This window comes from Lissotriton vulgaris, chromosome 3_1, assembly GCF_964263255.1.
Source record: "Lissotriton vulgaris chromosome 3_1, aLisVul1.2, whole genome shotgun sequence".
Lineage (NCBI taxonomy): Eukaryota > Metazoa > Chordata > Amphibia > Caudata > Salamandridae > Lissotriton > Lissotriton vulgaris.
In genome coordinates this window covers 2079978812-2080000598 of record NC_141689.1, presented here as the reverse complement: position 1 = coordinate 2080000598, position 21787 = coordinate 2079978812, and the positions used below count along the sequence as shown (strand labels likewise).

At 43.6% G+C, this 21787-nt stretch overlaps 1 protein-coding gene across 2 annotated transcripts in view; it reads left to right on the top strand.

Annotated features, from left to right (window-relative positions):
- TRMT9B (tRNA methyltransferase 9B (putative)) overlaps positions 1 to 21787 on the top strand; it is a 178162-nt gene that overhangs the window by 53059 nt on the left and 103316 nt on the right. The gene's annotated exons all lie outside the window — the stretch shown is intronic.

The following is a 21787-nucleotide window of genomic DNA, read 5'->3' as shown; positions in this document are numbered from 1 at the left end:
GCGCTACCTGCCCAGCCCTGTAAACTGCTTCACAGATAAGGTGCCTAAATTTTAAATTAAGAGAGTCAACACAGCTGACTTGTGGACAAGTACCTGAGCACCAGGCAGCTGAGGCACATAGGTCACTCACAGCAAGCAGCATTAACTTAACATTACTCCTCGACTCACAGACACCCAAAAAGAATCCTACCCTGGTCCGTCACCCCCCTCCCTTTCCTCAGAAGCACAGATGATACCACAGCAGGGCTGTCACAGAGAGCTATCCAATGCTGCTCTGCTATGAGACCCCGCTGGCAGGCTTCTGTCACGTACTGTGTGTGAACTTCTGCTAGAGGGCACTGGCAGGCAGGTCGGGGATCATGACCGCGCTACAACTCCTAATTTAAAACCAATACCATTGCCAACCAAATAGCAGAGAGATTATACACACTTCAAGGGGCACTGTAACACACACTTACTTTGCGAGGCTCATTGTAGCACTTCGGTAAAGGACCGCCTCATGGTCACAACAACAACTCCTGCTGCAAGCGCACTGCGGCCTTCCGTCCTGTGCCGGCCTGCAAACCCTTCTCAGACACTGTGACCTCTCAGCGTGGCTGGAGCACAGTGGTGTGCTAGGCTCCCCCGGGCCTCTGGCCGTGGTCTGTGCAGGGGGTTGGGACTAAGCATGGGCGGAAAATCCGTTCCGCTGGCGGATTTTGCGGATTTTCGGTAAATTCGCAATCCGCGAACTCTCGCGAATTTACCGAAAATCCGCAAATTCGCACGCAGCGGATTTTTTTTCTTGGTGATACAATATTGCGGCGTGCGGCGTTCACTTACCGTCATTCAGCGTTTGCCGAGTTGTTTTTCTCGATATTTTGCGAGTGCTGCGCCATTTTGGATCTTGCTGCGGGATCCCGCGGGAGTTTGGCGACACATCGCGAGAGTTCGCAATTGCGAACATGTAGGTGCGGCGGGCAGCAACAATCTCACACTCGCGAAATTACAAAATTTGCAATTCTGCACAAGAAATCCACTAGCAAGCAGCATAGACCTTCTGAAAATGATGATTTTTATCAGAATAACTCCTCAGGTTGACATTTGCCTGCACTTTTTTGGATTTGAGGCCTTTTGACTTTCTTTGGATCACTTTTGGATTAGAAATCAACTTTCACAAGTAAGTTTTTTTGGGGCATTACAGTTGCTGTTCTGCAGAAAAACGAGTTTTGCAAAACTGAAAGCACTCAGCAGGTGCAAAAGTTCACTCATCATTAGTAACTATTCCCTGTAGTACTTCCTGAGGGGCCCCTCCAGAGTTCAGTTGCCAATGTTTGTTTGGGTCATTACAGTTGCTGTTCTGCAGAAAAACGAGTTTTGCAAAACTGAAAGCACTCAGCAGGTGCAAAAGTTCAAACTCATCATTAGTAACCATTCCCTGTAGTGCTTCCTGACTGGGGCCCCTCCAGAGTTCAGTTGCTAGTTGCAACAATTCTATGACCCTGCTCTGACCCTCACAGCAGGCTCATAGAATAGCTACAAGTAGGCCACAAAGGTCCTGGAAAAAAAAATGGCACTGCAACAGAAAGCAAATTACAGATAAGGAAGCAGGTGCCAGACTGGAATTTTAAAACAGTGACACATTCATAAATCAACCCCAAATTAATTCATGTCAGTTGAAGCAGGGCAGGTGTGCTTGCTTTTCCCCCCCATATTCTACAGTGATGAACCAGAGGGTGGCATTGATGTACCAGAGGGTGGCATGGGTGAAACAGGGTGGCAGTGGTGAAACAGAGGGTGCTGTGAACCTGTGATGATGAACCAGACGTAGAAACAACATAGTCGCGACCGTTGCGAGCCGACAAGTAAGTTCGCAATTGTGAACTGGTAGAAAACCCTCGCGAACTGGCAGAAACTCTTCGAACACAAAAAAAAACCATCCGCAAATTCGCGAGAATTCGCGGATTTTGCAGATTGCAAGTTTGCAAATACTCAAATTCGCGAACGCCAGATTCGCAAAATTCGCCCATGCTTAGTTGGGACTATCCGGGTCCCTCAGTCGCGTTACGAGGCTACATTCATTTTAAAAGTATTGCTGTGTGCCCCGCCCTCCTTCCTATAGAATTGTGGCCTTCTCACTTAAAGCAACTAATGTACTGGGACTGGGGCACACTTACTTCTTTCAAGGATGTCATTGACGACTACTCATACTGCATGATTCTGTCTCAGCCGGGATCTGAGCACACACAGTCAGACGCGGCCGGTGGAATCGAGTCCAGTTGCGGAATACCGCGTGCGCGCACTGCAGCCCGTGAGCTGTTTTACATATTGCCGTCGGCAGGCCAGCGGTGTGCCAGCGGGTACCTGAGCCGCCGGTTTGGTCCATCGCTGGGAACCTCCCACCACATGGTGCAAGGGGTGTGCTATGCTGCCATTGGCCCAGTAGCACGGCCTTAGAGCAGGCAGCAGCTCATGCAAACTTTGAGAAATGCCACCTGCTGGCTGATGCCGCTAAAGGTGCGTACAATGTCCCGGTCGCCATTTTGCAAGCAATGAATCCGATGTCCTGACGTCAGTGACAACGCTAATGCCGCATTCCTGTCCTAAGTGATACATTGTAACACTGTTCGGCTCTTGCAGCTGCGCCAGAGCCCCCAAGCCTGCCAGGCACAGCGAGCCCAGTGTGCTACCACTGTAGCTTGTATGGTACATTTGAATATAGCAGCACTCCGACATGACAGGTGAGGAGGCTATAATGCGTGACTTTGCATTTCAGTGCAGTGATGCGGATCACCACACTGAAGTGCATTAGTCTAACTCCTGAAGCGTGATACTAGGCAGGCTGTTTAAGTCTGGGCTAACTGTCTCAGGCTGCCTGCCCTGTCTCATTCTGAGCAATGAGCTAGAAGCCAGGCAGTAAAGCAACCTTCTGCAATGTGACGCATGACGCAGGGCTTACCTTTCTAAAATCTTTCCATGCCATGGGAATCTATGGTGCTATCCACTGTAGGCTAGTGATGCTGTGAACATCATGGTTTCAAACACTGAAGGCTGCAACTCTGCGTATGGCCAGACATTCATCATTTACAGTTAACCACCCAACCCTTTCACATTCATCATAGGGTAGGACTGGATGTGAGTGCTATACATGAGGGTTAGCACCTTGTCCTCTGTAGTGGTAGGTGGGATAATGCTAACCTTGTATTAGGTATATTGTTCTGAGATGCCTGTTCAGGCTGACCTCCCCCACTATAACACCCAGGCCATGGCTATAGGTCACTGGCCCCTTTAGAAGTGAAGCTGCCATATTTTATCCTAGGCGAAGTTCAAAACAAGAGCAGGGCTTTTGTTTCCTTGCAAAGTTTATCCAAATATCTGAGAAACGCAAAGGGGGAAATATGTACTTATAGTGTCCCTTATTTGTGGAACACCAGAAAAATGTAATGCCTTGAATATGGCGTGACCACTTGCTGCTTATTAAGGTCCTTTTTTATTTAGATTGATCTGTGCAATGGTTGTAGAATGTTTTATCCCCACTCTGGACATGTTTGGACTTTATTGATAGTTAACTGCTTAAATGCTGCAGTATGCTTGATGTTAGGTGGTTGCGTTATTCTGGGGATCTGGCTCTGTCATGTGGCATTAAAATGGGCCCCGTCTTCAAGCCCTTAGCATTAATGCAAATACACGGACATGAATGTTAGAAAAGTTAAGGTTAATTTAATTTACTTTCATTTCATTTCATTTCATTTCACACACAAAAACACCACAACAAATACTCCACACTGAGTTGGAACAATAGAGTATATTTTTATGTGAAAATCAAGACCAAAATGACAAATATCCAATTGGTAGAACCAGAGTTTTGATTTTTTAAAGAATACAATAAAAAGTAGTACCTAGAGTCAAATAGTGTGTAGGAGTTACAAGAGGTACGCAGGACTGGGTTAAATCCAAAGTTCAGGTTGACCGCAATGGAGGGCAGGCCGGCTACAAAAACCACGCAGTGTTTGCTGAAAAAGTACCTTGGATGGAGCAAGCATCAGCGTCGAATACTCGATGCATCAGTTTCGATTCATGCAGTCGGGTTGAAGCATCATCGTCGAACCTCGCAATCAGGTCCTGTGTAGTCGTTGAGCTGTGGAGAGATGTCCTTGGATAGGCACTGCGTCGGCATTAAAGGGCATTGCGTCAGTTCCAATCGCTGCAAAATTGTCACGATTTTAAAGCAAAAAAGCTGCAGAAGCCATTTTCCAGGTCTAGGAATGGATTGGCAACTCGGGCAGGGTAAGGCTCACAGATGGTAGAGCCCAACAGCAGCAGAAGAGTTGTAGGAAGTGTTTGATGGCCCTGAAGCTTCAGAAACAGGGGGAAAGCCAGGAAGCCTTTGGAGTCACACTGGGTTCATGTGAGATGGGTCCAGTCCTTGTCTTCAGTAGGGCTGAGATCAGTAGGCAGCAGGGCAGCTCAACAAAGCAGAAAACAGCTTCTTCACAGCAGCAGTCAGACAAAGTGGCACACCTTGTAGCAAGGCAGTCTTTACTCCTAGCAGAGGAATTCACATGTCCACTAGTGTATTCTCTGGGACGGGTCAGAGCCCCAGTACATGTACACACTTGTGCCTTTGAAGTAGAGGTTGCTTCAGGGTAGCTCCTTAAAGTGCACAGGTCCCCTTTCAACCCAGCCCCGTCTGCCAGACTATCTCTGGGGTGTAATCAGCCCTTTGTGTGGGACACAGGAGACTACCTATTCAGGTGTAAGTGTCAGCTCCCCCTCCCTCTTGCTGCCTAGGAAGAGCTATCAGAATGCAGGTAAATGCAGATAAATCCCCTGTCACACCCACCCTTCCTGTGTTTGTGGCTGTCTAGCCGGATGGCACAAAGTGTAGCTGTCGCCCACCCCAGATGTGCATTGGAGACAGGTAACAGGCACACAGAGCTATGTTAAGAGTAGAGAAATGTCTACTTTCTAAAAGTAGCATTTCTAAAATATTAATGCTAAATCCAGCTTTACCATTAAAAAAGATTTTTTATTACCCTTCCAAATATATAAAACATGATGCAGCTACTCCTTTCTAGTCAGGAAATACAGCTTAAAAGTGTTTTCAGGAATTCCCAATGTTAGCCTATGAGAGGAGTAGGCCTCACAGTAGTGAAAAATGAATTTAGATATTTGTCACTACCAAGACATGTAAAACTTAAAAGTACATTTCCTACCTTGTACGTACACAACACCCTGCTCTTAGGGCTACAGTGTGCGCAACAAACGAAAATTGTTGCACGCGCTGCATTGCAAAATGCAATGCAGCGAGCGCAACTAAATTTGTTTTATTTATTTAATTGTTTACTTACCTCCGTTCATTCATATTCCAGTGTTTACTACCCCCCACCCTACCCCTCCCCCAACCCGCTTCATCGCCCCTTGGATCTCCCTCCACGGGCCGCTACTGCCAGGTAGGTATAGCCCCCTTTACAACAATCGTCAACCTTGAATGCAGATATGTGTACCCTCTGCGTGGGTTTCCTGGGGGGGCCTCATGGGTATCCTGTAGCATGACCCCCCACCCCCTCTGTTCCCAGTACTGTGTGTCAGGCAGGGAGCTAAGGGGCGTACCCAGGGTCCCCCCTGGGAACCCGGCAAGCAACTAACGCACATTGGTCACAACGTAGGAAAGCGTCACTTCGGGCGCTCACATATGCAATGGCTAGGTCAGGTCCTAAGCTCTCACTGGCAGACTACAACAAAGATTGCATTATGGCAGTCACCCCATGACTAAATGTAGTTAGGCCCGAGGCAAGAGCAATGAAGTTAACCGCCTCCCATAGTATCGAGCAAGGCGCCCTTTCTAACGCACTCGCATATCACACAATCCTTAGCTGGGAGGCTGCGTGTGGGACTACTCAGCCTTGTTTGAATTGACTCCAGTATCAGGTACTTAAGTGCTGGACTCCGTGTTTACGGCGGTCGACCTACCCCTCACTCTGCTGGTCCCGGGAGGTACCAACTCGTGTTGGTACTGCATATTTATACCTCCAGTTTCCTGCAGGCGGGGGCTGGACTTCTGAATATATTGCGAGGGAGGCTGGCGCGCTATCCCTAGTCACAGCGGGCGCCATACTGGAAGTCCGTGCTTTGAATGACGCACCCATGGAGATACTATGTCGGTGTATACCGTGGTATCAACAATGTGGGTGGATTTAAATAAGTCAAGTCACAATCAACATACTAATTTTTTAACAGTTAGGGCCCCATTAGGATGTTGGGCGGATCGCCACCGCCCGCATGGCAGTGGCGTCCGCCCGACATCCGTCCCCGCCCGCCACCCATTTCCCCCCAGCCATATAACTATGGAGGGGGGACCACGAGGACGGAAAGACCGTCCGTCGCTTTTCACCCAGTCGACAAGTCGACCGGCCGGAAAAGAGTTTAATATGGTAGCGGTGGCTGCTAGAAACTGCGTTCAATATTATGATGGGGGCGGAAACATGCCTTTATTTGGCGCATTGCCGCCACGGAAAGGCATGAGGGAGTCTCTTGCGGGGGGCCCGTTGTGGCCCCCCACGGATTCTGGGGGTTGGGGGGTGCGCATGGGGGATACCTATGGTACACCCCTGCATTTCAATGTACAATGTGACAGGTACTGCGTAGTGCCTGTCACGTTGTGCATTGAAATGCATTACGTGCATTTTTAGCATTGCGGCGGGTGTTGCTTTCAGCATCGCCTGCTGCATTGTTAAAAATGCGGGATGCACCCGCCAGTGTGGCGGGTGCATCCTAATGGCCCCCACGGGACCACCACCCTTATGGTGGGCGGTCTCTTTTTACGTCGGGATGGCGGGCGGACAAAGTCTGCCCACCATCCTAATGACCCCCTAAGTGTTTGTCTAAGATCTTCCTTAACTGTCACTATCTCATGTATCGTGTCTAGCATGTAAGTACTAGCCATAAGGCACCCTGATCAAGAACGTGAGGCCGCGCACCCGTGAGGATGCTGAGCTTATCAATGTCCAAACCTTGAGTGCCACAAGGGTCCAGGTATGCATGTGGAAGCAGCTCATCAAATTGGGCCACATCAAGTTATAGAAGTTGATATAGTGACATGTGTCGTCCTGGACTCGGTGTACCATTTTGTATAGGTGAATGTATGAACGGCACATCGCACAGGGGGCTCGTGCACAAGTAATCAAATGTTGTTTGAATTTGTCCAAGGTGTAAGGTACCTGCAGGGGTGAGACACGGAGGGCATGATGGTTATGGGTCATCAAGTCAACAGACTTCATGTAATGTCCTCATTCAATCCCATCTTGTCCGAGGCTAGTCTCAGCACCCATCTCTGTTCGATACGGAACAGCGTGTTCTTATTCATACCAGGATGTGCTTAAAGAACGACCTAGCTAAGGGAATCGGGTGAATGTTTATGGTTCCTGTAATGTGTTGTCATCTTGGTGTTAGTTTTGTGACACCTGAAATTGCTCCTGTGTTCTGTAATACAGATTTTTACCTGTCTCGTGGTAATAATCATGTATAGGAGCCCGCGAGGACAGGTCATTACATAGATACAGTTTGGTTTGTTACAATTAGTATGTTTCTTAAGATGCCACATGAACCCATTGGCAAATGTTATCTCTTTCGTGACTGCAGTAAAGGGGCATACAGAACATGACCCGCAGGGGTAATGTCCCACAACTGGTGGTTAATCTCACAGTGCCCTTTGTGTACTGGTCTGTTGGGTTTTGGGTCTGGTGTGTACGAGCATATTTTTCAGATTGCTTGTGCGTGTAAGCGCAAATCTCGGTACAGGGTGGTCAAATGTGCCTGTATTCAGAATTCCCCAGTCTTTTATGATGACACTTCTTACTCTGTTTGAGTCAGGGTTGAAGGTAGTCACACAAGTAAGTGAGTCATCCAGTTCTTTTTGTTTGGTTTCTAGCAAGTTTTCCCGATTGTTATTCCTTGCCCTTTTGCGAGAGAGTGAAATGGCACGTTTGGGATACTCATTTTGGCATAGGTCTCTTGCTAGGGTCTCGGACTCCCTCTGATAGTCGGCCACCGAGCTACAGTTCCTTCTAATATGGAGGAACTGTCTGAATTGTAAATTTTATTTTAGGGCTCTAGGGTGGTGGCTGCTGAATAACAAAAGGCTGTTCTTGTCAGTCGCTTGCGCGTTAGAGTGTGGTGTTGATATGATCCCTCTCTAACCTTACCAAAAGGTCTAGGAATGGTATATCAGTTTCTGAGATGGTACTGGTGAATTTTAAATAGGTGTTTAAAGAATTGATCCACACACAGAATTCCTCGCACCTGGTGCATTCCCCTATCCATAGAATCAGAATGTTGTCTATGAATCTCTTCCATAGAGGCACATTTGCCTGGTATGGGTTATTGGGATTATGAATCTCCCTCTCCTCGAATGCTGACATGTACATACATGCCACGTTTGGCGCGAAAGTGCTGCCCATCGAGGTGCCCTGTGTCTGATGGTAAAGTTTTCTGTCAATGCTAAGGTAGCACGCTCGAGTATGAAATCTACTGGAGTCGGTGAATCCCAGTTCTCCTGGCTGAGGGTATCCTTTATCACCTCTAGGGTCGCTCTTTTTGAGATGTTGGTGTAGAGGGCCTCAACATCCAAGGTCACCAGTAGGTCAATTTCCTTTGGATGTTGGACCCTCTGAAGCAACCGGAGGACATCGGTGGTGTCTTTTACAAAAGATGGGGTGGCCCTCACCAAAAGTAGAAGGAAGTCGTCGCAGAACCTTGATAAAGGTTCCTAAATAGACCCGATCCCTGAGACTAGAGATCTTCCAGGGACCGGGGTGACCCCCTTGTGAATTTTAGGCAAGGAGTAAAAGTAGGGGGTCCTAGGATCTTTTGTAATAAGGAAATCTGCCTCCTTTCTGATGATCCAACCTTCAGACTCTGCAGAGAAGACCATGGTGGAGGTAATGGTACTGAGTCATTTATTTTGAAGGTTTTATATAGCGTGGACAAGACCCTTGCGGGTAGCAGAGCGCTTTACAAATAATAAAGGAAATAGAGGAAATAGACAGAGGAAAATAGGCATATACATACAAACCTATTATAGCTTATAATAGGTCAAACAAACGGTCATGGAGTAGGGTCCTCTCTCATAACCGTGGCCCCACCCTTATCAGCCTGCTTGACTGTGATAGTTGCACAATTCGCCAGAGCACTGATGGCTGATGCTTCACTTGAGGATAGATTATGGAATGATGCAGGTGTTGTCCTGCTGTTGAGATCTTTCAGCACAGCTTGTTCTAAGGTCAGGACCTCGTGGGGTACCATACCACTGTTAGGTGTGAAGGTGGATGGTTTTTGTAGCCCAGAGTATCCCGCTTGTGTCATAGGTTTGTCCTGGAAAAAGGCTTTCAGGCGTATCTTATGAAAGAAACTTTTAATCTTGCAGGTATCACAGAATTTGTCAGTCTTAGGGGTGGGTGCATAACCCAACCCCTTCTGTAGTACACTCTCTTCTGTGGGCAGCAATACCCTTGAGGAAAGATTGATAATCAATTTCTCTTCCCTCTTGTCTGGCTCCCTGTCTCCACCGATTGTGTTGGTTGCTCCTGCCACTGTACTCTCTTTTGGTGCCCTCTTCTGTGTCCTCTTCCTCTGCCCCAAACTCTGTCTAAAAAAGGGGGTTCATTGCCATGTTGAAAGAAAGGTGGCAGGCCTGATGATACACAGGGTACTGCCAAAATTGGGGTCCCTGGTATGGTGGCATGTTGTAAGGTGGATACATGGGGCGTATGTTATGTCTCACGTTCTTACTGTTCCCGCTCACATTGCTGGATTCACTATTCGACGAAGAGCCTCTCCTCGAGGGGTTAGAGCTCTCCTCCGAGGAGTAGTTTGCCACCGTGTGGTATAATCTGCTTTCAAATAGGGGTAAACCTTCTCTTTATCGAACTTCTGAATGTCTTTTAGATTTTCTGTTTCATCAGGTATTCTCTGTTGTCCGAGATTTCTGCATTGATCTCTGCTAATTTGGTCTTAAACACATTTGTTTAGACAGTCACTTTGATTGCCCCTTCTGCTGTCTGTATTCTTATTAGTAGAGAGTCAGTGATCCTTTTAGCAGTATTGATGATGAGGATGAGCCAGTTCCTAGCGCACTTCCATGCTATAGAGGCCACTCTTTTTTAAAAACTGCATCTTCTATAAAAAGTCAAGTGTCCACACTATTACAAATTAGTGGCTGGGAAAAATTTACAAATGCACATCAATAATGTTACCACACTAACACATTGAAGAAGTGAAAGAATACAATAACCAAGTGTTTTTAGATCAAAAGATTATTATTATCTTTATAACAAAGAAATTAAATCAACAATATAAATAGGGTACATGAAAAATGCAATTGTGATATAAGAAGGGGAAGCGTTTTAGATATTCCTATGATATATCGCAAAATAAGTCTATGCTGCTAACTAATAAAAAACACAATGATTTCAAATAAATGTTGAAAATCAAAAGTGGTTAGAAAATAACAAGCAGAATTAGACTCAACAGTCGACGTTTCGGTCTTTTGGGGATGATTTCATAAGACCATCATCAGGACTTGAGCTTTGAGCATTGGAGGTTGGTGACCCTGAAAAAAACAGTGACACAATGATATTATATTACAACCTGGTTATGTGTTAAAGACAAAAAATCTCTATTCTCATAATTTAGCAGAGAGACATAACATTTTGAGTATTGAGGAAGATTATTCTGGTCGGTGTGGCGACTGAATATGAAATCAAGTGTGATTCATCCATTATATATAGTTGGGGATGAAGTTTGCTTACTTTAAAATTCTGAGACGAATACTTCCCAGAAGGAGACAAGGATGTTGTTTAAAATAAATCAACGATGCTGGATACAAGGATGAGAATAAATCAACGATGCTCGGGATAGGAATTAATCAACAGCATCCAGGACAAGAAATGCTGAAAAAACAGGAATGACAAATTCACGATTTTGTAAAAGAATTTAAATTAGGGGTGATAAATCAACTGTGTACTTGCTTACATTTAGATTCTTGGGTGATCACTTCTCGAAGGAGAAACAGTGATGTTGGTTGGAATTGATCTTTAGTGTGTTGTGAAGACCTGAATCAAGAGTGTCCAGAGCAAACAATGCTGGAAAAACAAAGGTAGCAGATTTACTATCTTGCGACTTAGATGTCATAGTTGGAGGGTGATAAACTATTCTGATATTTGAAATTAAAATTACCTTGTGCATAGAATTTATATACACAGCAAGGGGTATCCAAATATGACTTGTGGATATTGCCTCGATATTGGTTGATCGATATTCCAATTCTGAAAATAAGGAAGGTGATTCTTATTAAGATTGTCCTGTCTATACTGAATATTTGGAACATGTTCAGGAATCGAGTTTAAACGATATCCATAGCTGTATGCACAACAATCGTGTGATTCTTTGAGCCAAACACAGGAAAACGTCGAATGTTTTATATCACGTGTAAATTACATTTGATATTGTCTAGCGGTTGCCGAATTGTTTCCTGAAGCACAACATAACCACAGGATGTATAGTGCGAAGTCACGATATTTGTGAAACAATTATAAGCCAATGTAATTTTACAATCTGACATAGGTGCGAAAGACCTCGAGGTATTTAAACAAAACGGGGGGCCAACAGTATACTTGGTATAAGTATTTGGCACATATTTGAGGAACTTAATGAAGTTAAGTTCAATACGAGGTAACGATACACACAGCATCTTTACAGCCTACGCAGTTAGGGCAGACACTTACTTCAGCGAATGAGAGGAACGACACGCGATCACGACGTGGGAGAAGGCAGCATATTTTCCAAAAACAGCCGATTCCGGTCCCAGCTGCAGTTTGCCTTTTAAATGAATTTTACGCGGAGTTCGGGACGTGATTTATCGCGAGATTACGGCCCGTGTAATCAACAGCGAGCGGTGTAGTGTGCCATTGACATGAATGTAAATCTGGCGGCCATATTTAAACATCTAGCTAGTAATTGCATCGATGATGTGGAAATGAACATTCTTCAATTTAGAACAAGAATGGAAAGTGATAAATATAGGAGTCTAACGATCTTGTGGACAACAGATCGCATTAAATATAAAAACATAATACAAGATGTTGTCTCCGAGTTTTTTTGAGAACACAATTTTGTACATGATATAATTGTAAATAAAATACCACATCTGAGGCAACGGAATTGAACATAATTGATTATAAATAACCAAGATACATCATATATTTCATAGTATTATTGAATAGACAGATATGGGCATTCCACACATGAAGGCTGCTGGTGTACATGACTGCTGTTGTTGCATAGAGAAATTAAAAGCAGAACATTAACGAATCACATGGAGTGTATGTGCAGTTGTTTCATAAGCGTTCTGTCGCCATAAAGGTGCGCGCACAATCTTGTACCAAAGTAATTGAAACAACAACCAAATTTGCGAAAACTAGGTTGTACATTGTATATTTCTTAGCATGTGTATAAGTGCTGGTGAAGCAAATTTACAAGTCAAGTGGACATGGGTAGAATGTATTAATTCAAGCAGGCAAGGGTGTGCCATTCAGTAAAGGAGTTTAGTCCATGCTTGATACTGTCTGCAGATTCAATCCAGCGGTATTCTTTGAGGGTTAACAGTCTGTCAACGTTTTTTTGTCTGATCGTTGGTTTGACCAGATCAATGACCCACCAGGTCATCTCTTTTTCAGAATGTTCAAATAGTGAATAATGGTCCACAAGTGGAGCATTCTCGACTTTGCAGCGAATGCGGGATTGGTGCTGTAGAATTCTCTGTTTAACCATTTGCGTGATTTTGCCTATGTACAGTAGGCTGCATGGACAACAAATGCAGTAGATGACATTAGTAGTTCTACAATTTGAAAAATGTTTAATCACAAATTTTTTGTCTTTAATTTCAAAGAATTTTGTGTTATTGGTTGTCTTACAGGCAGTGCAATTGTTGCATTTGAAGTGACCTAGTATTGGTGTTAGCTGTCTCATGTTATTTACAACATGTGGATCTTGACGGTCATAGGCATGGACCAAACGGTCTTTTAGATTCGGACCACGTTTGAACGCAAATAATGGCTTCTCTCTTAACTCTGGAAGATTATGTAGTAATGACCAGTGTTTGTTAATGATCTTTTGAATCTGTTGGCTACTAGCACCAAAAGTGGTCACACATACAAGGGGGACTTCTGTCTTTTTGGGTTTTGTTTCCAATAACGAATCACAGTTGTTGTACCATGCTCGTTTCAGGGAACATTTCAGAAGCCTATTTGGGTAGCCTCTTTCGAGAAGTTTTTGTTTGAGAATTCCGGCTTCATGGAAGTAATCCGCACGTTTGGAGCAGTTTCTTCGAAGCCGCAGAAACTGGCCAAAAGGTAGCCCATCAGGAAGTGCTTTTGGATGATGACTGCTGTATTTTAAAAGAGTGTTTCTAGCAGTGGGTTTTGTAAACAGGGTCGTATAAATGGTGTTATCCTTGTTGACTTTAATGGTGACATCCAGAAAATTCATATTCACGGTGTTATAGTCAAGGCTGAATTGAAGGTTTGGATTTCTGTCATTAAGCCAATTGTGAAACTCTATCAAAAGTTCCTTGAAATGTTGGCTAGGAATGGATTCAGATGGTGATAGATGAATTTTTGCTCAAAATTGGAGACATAGATATCGGCTATATTGGGGGCGTAAACCGCCCCCATAGCAACTCCGTTGAGTTGTTGGTATAACTCTCTTTCAAAGAGGAAGAAATTTTCACACATGGATAGTCGAATACATTCAAATATAAACTCAAAGGAGTTGCTATGGGGGCGGTTTACGCCCCCAATATAGCCAATATCTATGTCTCCAATTTTGAGCACAAATTCATCTATCACCATCTGAATCCATTCCTAGCCAACATTTCATGTTGGCTTAGGTATATAGATGATGTTTTCTTAATTTGGAAGGGCAGCAAGGAACTTTTGATAGAATTTCACAATTGGCTTAATGACAGATTAAAAAGATCATTAACAAACACTGGTCATTACTACATAATCTTCCAGAGTTAAGAGAGAAGCCATTATTTGCGTTCAAACGTGTCCCGAATCTAAAAGACCGTTTGGTCCATGACTATGACCGTCAAGATCCACATGTTGTAAATAACATGAGACAGCTAACACCAATACTAGGTCACTTCAAATGCAACAATTGCACTGCCTGTAAGACAATCAATAACACAAAATTCTTTGAAATTAAAGACAAAAAATTTGTGATTAAACATTTTTCAAATTGTAGAACTACTAATGTCATCTACTGCATTTGTTGTCCATGCGGCCTACTGTACATAGGCAAAACCACGCAAATGGTTAAACAGAGAATTCTACAGCACCAATCCCGCATTCGCTGCAAAGTCGAGAATGCTCCACTTGTGGACCATTATTCACTATTTGACCATTCAGAAAAAGAGATGACCTGGTGGGTCATTGATCTAGTCAAACCAACGATCAGACAAAAAAAAACGTTGACAGACTGTTAACCCTCAAAGAATACCGCTGGATTGAATCTGCAGACAGTATCAAGCATGGACTAAACTCCTTTACTGAATGGCACACCCTTGCCTGCTTGAATTAATACATTCTACCCATGTCCACTTGACTTGTAAAAAAAACTCGGACACAACATCTTGTATTATGTTTTTATATTTAATGCGATCTGTTGTCCACAAGATCGTTAGACTCCTATATTTATCACTTTCCATTCTTGTTCTAAATTGAACAATGTTCATTTCTACATCATCGATGCAATTACTAGCTAGATGTTTAAATATGGCCGCCAGATTTACATTCATGCCAATGGCACATTACACCCCTCGCTGTTGATTACACGGGGCCGTAATCTTGCGATAAATCACGTCCCGAACCCCGCGTAAAATTCATTTAAAAGGCAAACCGCAGCTGGGACCGGAATCGGCTGTTTTTGGAAAATATGCTGCCTTCTCCCACGTCGTGATCGCGAGTTGTTCCTCTCATTCGCTGAAGTAAGTGTCTGCCCTAACTGCGTAGGCTGTAAAGATTCTGTGTGTATCGTTACCTCGTATTGAACTTAACTTCATTAAGTTCCTCAAATATGTGCCAAATACTTATACCAAGTATACTGTTGGCCCCCCGTTTTGTTTAAATACCTCAAGGTCTTTCGCACCTATGTCAGATTGTAAAATTACATTGGCTTATAATTGTTTCACAAATATCGTGACTCCGCACTATACATCCTGTGGTTATGTTGTGCTTCAGGAAACAATTTGTGAACCGCTAGACAATATCAAATGTATTTTACACGTGATGTAACACATTCGACGTTTTCCTGTGTTTGGCTCAAAGAATCACACGAATGTTGTGCATACAGCTATGGATATCGTTTAAACTCGATTCCTGAACATGTTCCAAATATTCAGTATAGACAGGACAATCTTAATAAGAATCACCTTCCTTATTTTCAGAATTGGAATATCGATCAACCAATATCGAGGCAATATCCACAAGTCATATTTGGATACCCCTTGCTGTGTATATAAATTCTATGCACAAGGTAATTTTAATTTCAAATATCAGAATAGTTTATCACCCTCCAACTATGACATCTAAGTCGCAAGATAGTAAACCTGCTACCTTTGTTTTTCCAGCATTGTTTGCTCTGGACACTCTTGATTCAGGTCTTCACAAAACACTAAAGATCAATTCCAACCAACATCACTGTTTCTCCTTCGAGAAGTGATCACCCAAGAATCTAAATGTAAGCAAGTACACAGTTGATTTATCACCCCTAATTTAAATTCTTTTACAAAATCGTGAATTTGTCATTCCTGTTTTTTCAGCATTTCTTGTCCTGGATGCTGTTGATTAATTCCTATCCCGAGCATCGTTGATTTATTCTCATCCCTGTATCCAGCATCGTTGATTTATTTTAAACAACATCCTTGTCTCCTTCTGGGAAGTATTCAACTCAGAATTTTAAAGTAAGCAAACTTCATCCCCAACTATATATAATGGATGAATCACACTTGATTTCATATTCAGTCGCCACACCAACCAGAATAATCTTCCTCAATACTCAAAATGTTATGTCTCTCTGCTAAATTATGAGAATAGAGATTTTTTGTCTTTAACACATAACCAGGTTGTAATATAATATCATTGTGTCACAGTTTTTTTCAGGGTCACCAACCTCCAATGCTCAAAGCTCAAGTCCTGATGATGGTCTTATGAAATGACCACCAAAAGACCGAAACGTCGACTGTTGAGTCTAATTCTGCTTGTTATTTTCTAACCACTTTTGATTTTCAGTCATTTATTTGAAATCATTGTGTTTTTTATTAGTTAGCAGCATAGACTTATTTTGTGATATATCATAGGAATATCTAAAACATTATATCACAATTGCATTTTTCCTGTACCCTATTCATATTGTTGATTTAATTTCTTTGTTATAAAGATAATAATAATCTTTTGATCCAAAAACACCTGGTTATTGTATTCTTTCACTTCTTCAATGTGTTAGTGTGGTAACATTATTGATGTGCATTTGTAAATTTTTCCCAGCCACTAATTTGTAATAGTGTGGACACTTGATTTATTACAGTTCCTCTCATTGCTGTCACAAACTTTTCTAACAAACAAATCCCTTGCTGGCCTAATCTCTAAACGTATCAATTGCTCAAGCCCGCAAGGTTTTATTGGGTTGCTCACCCTATTCAAAACTTCTTCTATAAAAAGGCGTTGGAAATTGTTGACAATCAGACCATTGGTCATCGTGGTTGCATGTAAGGTTATTTTGAGCAACTCATGTTTCATGGTTGAGAGGGAAGTCCAGTCTTCGGACTGACTGCCGGTGGCTGAACTGCCATCAGTCCCCAGCAGTGAAGGTGTTCTAAGAATCTCGCCTGCTATATCATCGCCAAAACTGAGGCCCTGATTTTCCTCCATAATAGTGATTAGAGGGTACTGGTCGGCTCAGAGGAGACCTAGGAATAAACTCTTTCCTGTGTCTCAGGTTGGGCCAGGAGAACCACTGGGATGATCCTGGTAGCCTATAGGTTAAGTCCCACGGGGGTCACCCGTGCATACAGTATTTCCAAGAGAGGAGGGACTCTGGGCCAATTTGACTAAGTCCAGCATATGCAATACAAAACAAAGTGGTATGCTGTTCCTACTGTGTGGTGCAGGTAAATGCATATGTAGAGAACACTGATGTACTCACTAAGGACAGGAGAAAACTTTCCTCCTTTCGGAAAAAGACCCTCACACACCCAGTCAGCTAGGTGTCTTGCTTTATCATTGGGTCTGCTCCTCATCGGGTGGTCGCTGCAAAACCCGACCGGCACCCATGATGGGGCCTTTTGGTGGAGATCCGGCAGAGTGAGAGGTAGGTTGACCGCCGTAAACACGGAGTCCAGCATGTAAGTACTTGATACAGGAGTCAATTCAAACATGCAGCCTCCCAGCTAAGGATTGTGTGATATGCGAGTGCGTTAGCGAGGGCGCCTTTCTCAATACTATGGGAGGCGGTTAACTTCATTGCTCTCGCATCCGCCCTAACTACCTTTAGTGACTGCCATAATGCGCTATTCGTTGTAGTCTGCCAGTGAGAGCTTAGGCCCTGACCTAGCCATTGCATATGTGAGCGCCTGAAGTGCCTCTCTCCTACGTTGTGACCAATGTGCGTTAGTTACCTGCTGGGTTCTCGGGGGGGCCCTGGGAATGCCCCTTTGCACCCTGCCTGGCAACCAGCATTGGGAACAGAGGGGTTAGGGGGTCATGCTACAGGATGCCCACGTGTGCCCCCCGAGGAATCGCAAGCAGAGGGCACACATATCTGCATTCAAGTTTGACAATTGTTGTAAAGGGGACTATACCTACCTGGTCCCGCTTTGTTGTATCACCCAAAGGCGAGTAACTGCCTACAGGTATTGGTCCCTGTATACTCCCAACTTTAAATTCATTCTGTGTTTTTAATCTCTTCATGTACTAGGACACTGCACTATACAGTGTCTACACCTGCCAGTTCACGTTGCCACACATTGCTGACCCTAATTGGGTGAGTTCAGATACTTGTTTAACACATGATTATTTTTTGGTTGCCTCTGTCACTGTAGATTATACGCCTTATGCATGATCACAGACACTTGAGTGTGATGCATGCTTTGATTTACTTTCTTTAAAATGTTGCAGTTTTGATGTTTTTAATTGTAGACTGTTGGATAATGAGATATTAATTCCTATGAGTTCTTCTTTTTACAGGTGATGTTGTAGATCTAAGAGTACCACTTTTTAGGGTGCTGTATGGGTGGCCACTTTTATGTTCACTATTTAAGACCACCACCAAAAAGTGTAGATAGATCTTACATCGGCCCTGAAGAATTGCCGTCTACTTGACCCAGGGCAAGAAACATGTTAGCTTGATTTCAAAGCACATAACCCTATAACCTTAGAGAAGGGGTGCGCACATTGTTCTTTTTAGTCATGATAGTGGCCACATTCATTAAAGTTGTTCTGAGTGAACCTCTAATTCCTGTTTTAGCCTCACAATTTTCAAATCTACACTCACTAGGGCCCCCACACGCACAGCACCCAACAGCTAGAAAAAAGATCTCCGACAAAAGGCCCCATCATGGGCGCCGGTCTGGTATTGCAGCACCGACCCGACGAGGAGCAGACTCAGGCTGGACTGTTCCCATGAAGAGCAGGGTAGAGACTAATTTGCATATGGCTGGGTCCAAACTGGGGTGGTGTGGTGGGCATCATTTATTCTTTTCACTTTTTGAAAGTTGGCATTTTCATACTTAAGCCATTTAGTAACTTCTGACTTTCTCTGTTCAGTCTTGGTTGGGTGACTGCTGGGCTTTGTTTATTTCCTCTAGACAGCCACACGCAAAGGAAGCTTATATGTGTCTGATGGATCTTCCTGGGAGGAAGGGAGGGAGGAGATAGGCACAGCCTCACACTTACGCATGAAGAAGCTGTGCCTTGCCCACACACAAAGGGCTAGGTCTAAACTGGGGTGGCATGGTGAGCAAAAGATCGATGGATTTAACCCAGATACCTTGACTTGGGTGAATGTATGATTCATTCACCATTCCGTCCATCATTTGTTTGCATAACACCTTTTGCCCTAAGTGGGATAGGTTAGTACTTTGGCACTTTAGTAGGTACAAAATTGGCTGTACACCTCTGCCCATTAGGGCATTATTGATCCATGATATTGGTCACAAAAATGTTTAGTTTATCGAAGGAGTGAGCCTGTTAAACAACATTATTTGATAAATTTAATAACAGTACAGTTACTAAGAGAAAAACGTATAAAATTTAGGAGTGATCGTGTGAGGTCAGACTATCAAAGACTGAATAACAAAAGGCACTCAACTGGTATGTAGACAGGTACTATGAACTTATTATTTTGCCTAAGGGTGCCACAGGCCTTCCTGCCATGCTTCCCTATGGCAAAACAAAGCAGCAGGAATGTGCCATATCTCTCTGATAAGGCGCATTCCTGTCCTTTTCCCCTGTGCTGGCTCACAATGGGCTGCCGTGCGCCAATGTAGGAACATTTGCACCATGGGGGAAGGGTGCCTGCTTAGTGGGGATGATTATTTTTGTGCAGGAAGGGAAACCCTACTGCATAAAAACAATCACAAGAGGGTTTTATTCTTTCTTTTTTGTGTTCAAAGTTTTTTTATTAGGAGCTTCAAAGAGATACATCAGTACAAGCGTAATCATTTTCAATAAAATTAAGTACTTTAAAAAAAAAATCATAAAATTAGGTAAGATAAGATATAGTAAAAGCAAAACGAATCGAGTCCAGTAAAGCAAACAAGGTTCCACATATAATGTCCAGCAGGCAGGTAGAGGAGAGTTGCATCCAAAGTAACATGACGTATTGTATAACATGACCTGGAGAGATATTGGCACCACCACACTAGAGCAGAAGCATCATGAGTTATACATTTGCGTAAACAATACATATAATACATAGTAGAGTTGGAATTTTCAAACCCTGACGATGAGCGTACATAGTTTACATAGCTTACATAGCGTACATAGCTTAGAATGACAGTCGTACAGAGGCACAGACAGTGAACCCTACGATATGATACGCTATGAGTGTGAAGCAACCAAGTTTCAAGGAGGTTTATAAGAGTCAAAGTGATCGTCTAGTGAGGACCAGATTTCCCTGAGTGGCGGTCGCCATGGGGTAGAAGTTAAGGATATGTTGTCACCACCTCTTAAGTGAGAGACCGAGTTCAACCAGTGGGGAAAAGAAGCCTTGTTTGTGCTTTTCCAGTTATTAAGTATGATTTTAACCGCAGCCGTCAGCAACAGGTCCAGTAGGGCTTTGTCATCATCATTGAGTGTGACGGCTTTGGCAAAACCTAGAACAAGCGTTGAAAATTCTCTTGGTAGGGTGATATGGAGGACTTTATTCATAAAATCAAAGATTCTGTCCCAATAGGAGGTAACACAGGGGCATCTGAAGATTAGGTGTTCCAGGTCTCCTCCCTCACCTGTACAATTCCAACACGTGTCATCGGACTTGATTTTATGGAGAAACAACCTCCTAGGTGTCCAGAAGGCCTTATGTAGAAGCCAGAACTTGGTCTGTGAGAGTGCAGGGCATATTTTGTGGCGAGTGGTGGACTCCCAAGTACTTGCCCAGACTGTGTCTGAGTTAGGTGTGGAGGAGAATGAATCCCAGTAGCGTTGGAGAGGTTCATTTAAGGAGGACGATTGTGGACGCATTAATTTATACAGTCTAGAGACTTGGTGACCCAATTTGTTAAGGGAGGTGAGTAAGTCTGGGAGGGAGGGGGTGACAGCCTTCAAGTTAGCTTTCGCTAGTGCTACTTTAATGTGTAAGAAGTTATAAAATTCAACATTATGTAGTCGGAACCTTTCCTGAATTTCCTTAAAAGTTAGTGGAAGCGAGTTTTCGACGAGTTGGTGGGGGAATAAGATATCACTGTCTATCCAGGAGGGATAGTTTAGAGTTTTCCCTTTGTATGTAACAGCGGCATTGTGCCATAATGACTCCCAATATGAGTGTCGGAATTGTTGTGGCAGGTGATTACTAACTTTTAGAAGAGCCAATTTAGTATTCTTGAAGATAGGGCCCGGTCTTAGGTTGGGACGGAGTTTGATGGTGAGTAGGGCGCAGGGGTTGAGACCATACAGTATTGACTTTTCCACAGAGAGCCACACTGGGGTATAATCAGCCTGAGAGGATATCCAGTGTGACCCCTGCTTTGCTAAAAAGGCAATTTGGTAAATTTTGTAGTCCGCCAGGTTGACTCCTCCAAGTTTTTTATCTAATCGAAGTTTCTTTAAACTGATTCTGGCTTTTTTGCCCTGCCAAAGAAAGGCCGAGATGATTTTATCCAACTTGTTATGAAACTCTTTGGAGAGCATGAGTGGGAGCATCGTGATGAGGTAGTTAACCAGGGGGGATATCATCATTTTTATGGTTTCAATACGGCCCCACCAGGTGATGAAACGGGGTAACCATCCGTCCAACAGACTTTTGATTTTATCCAGGGTTTTGTTTTTGTTATGTTTAAGGGTACTCAGTAGCTCATCTGTGAAGTCAATCCCCAGATATTTAATCACGCCTGTTTGCCAGAATAGGCCGGAGTCGCCCAGTACTTCTCTAGGAGTGTGGACATTAAGAGGTTTTACTTCGGATTTATCTCTATTTAATTTGTAGCCGGATAGGGAGGAGTATTTGTCTATTGAGGTCATTAGAGCAGCGATGG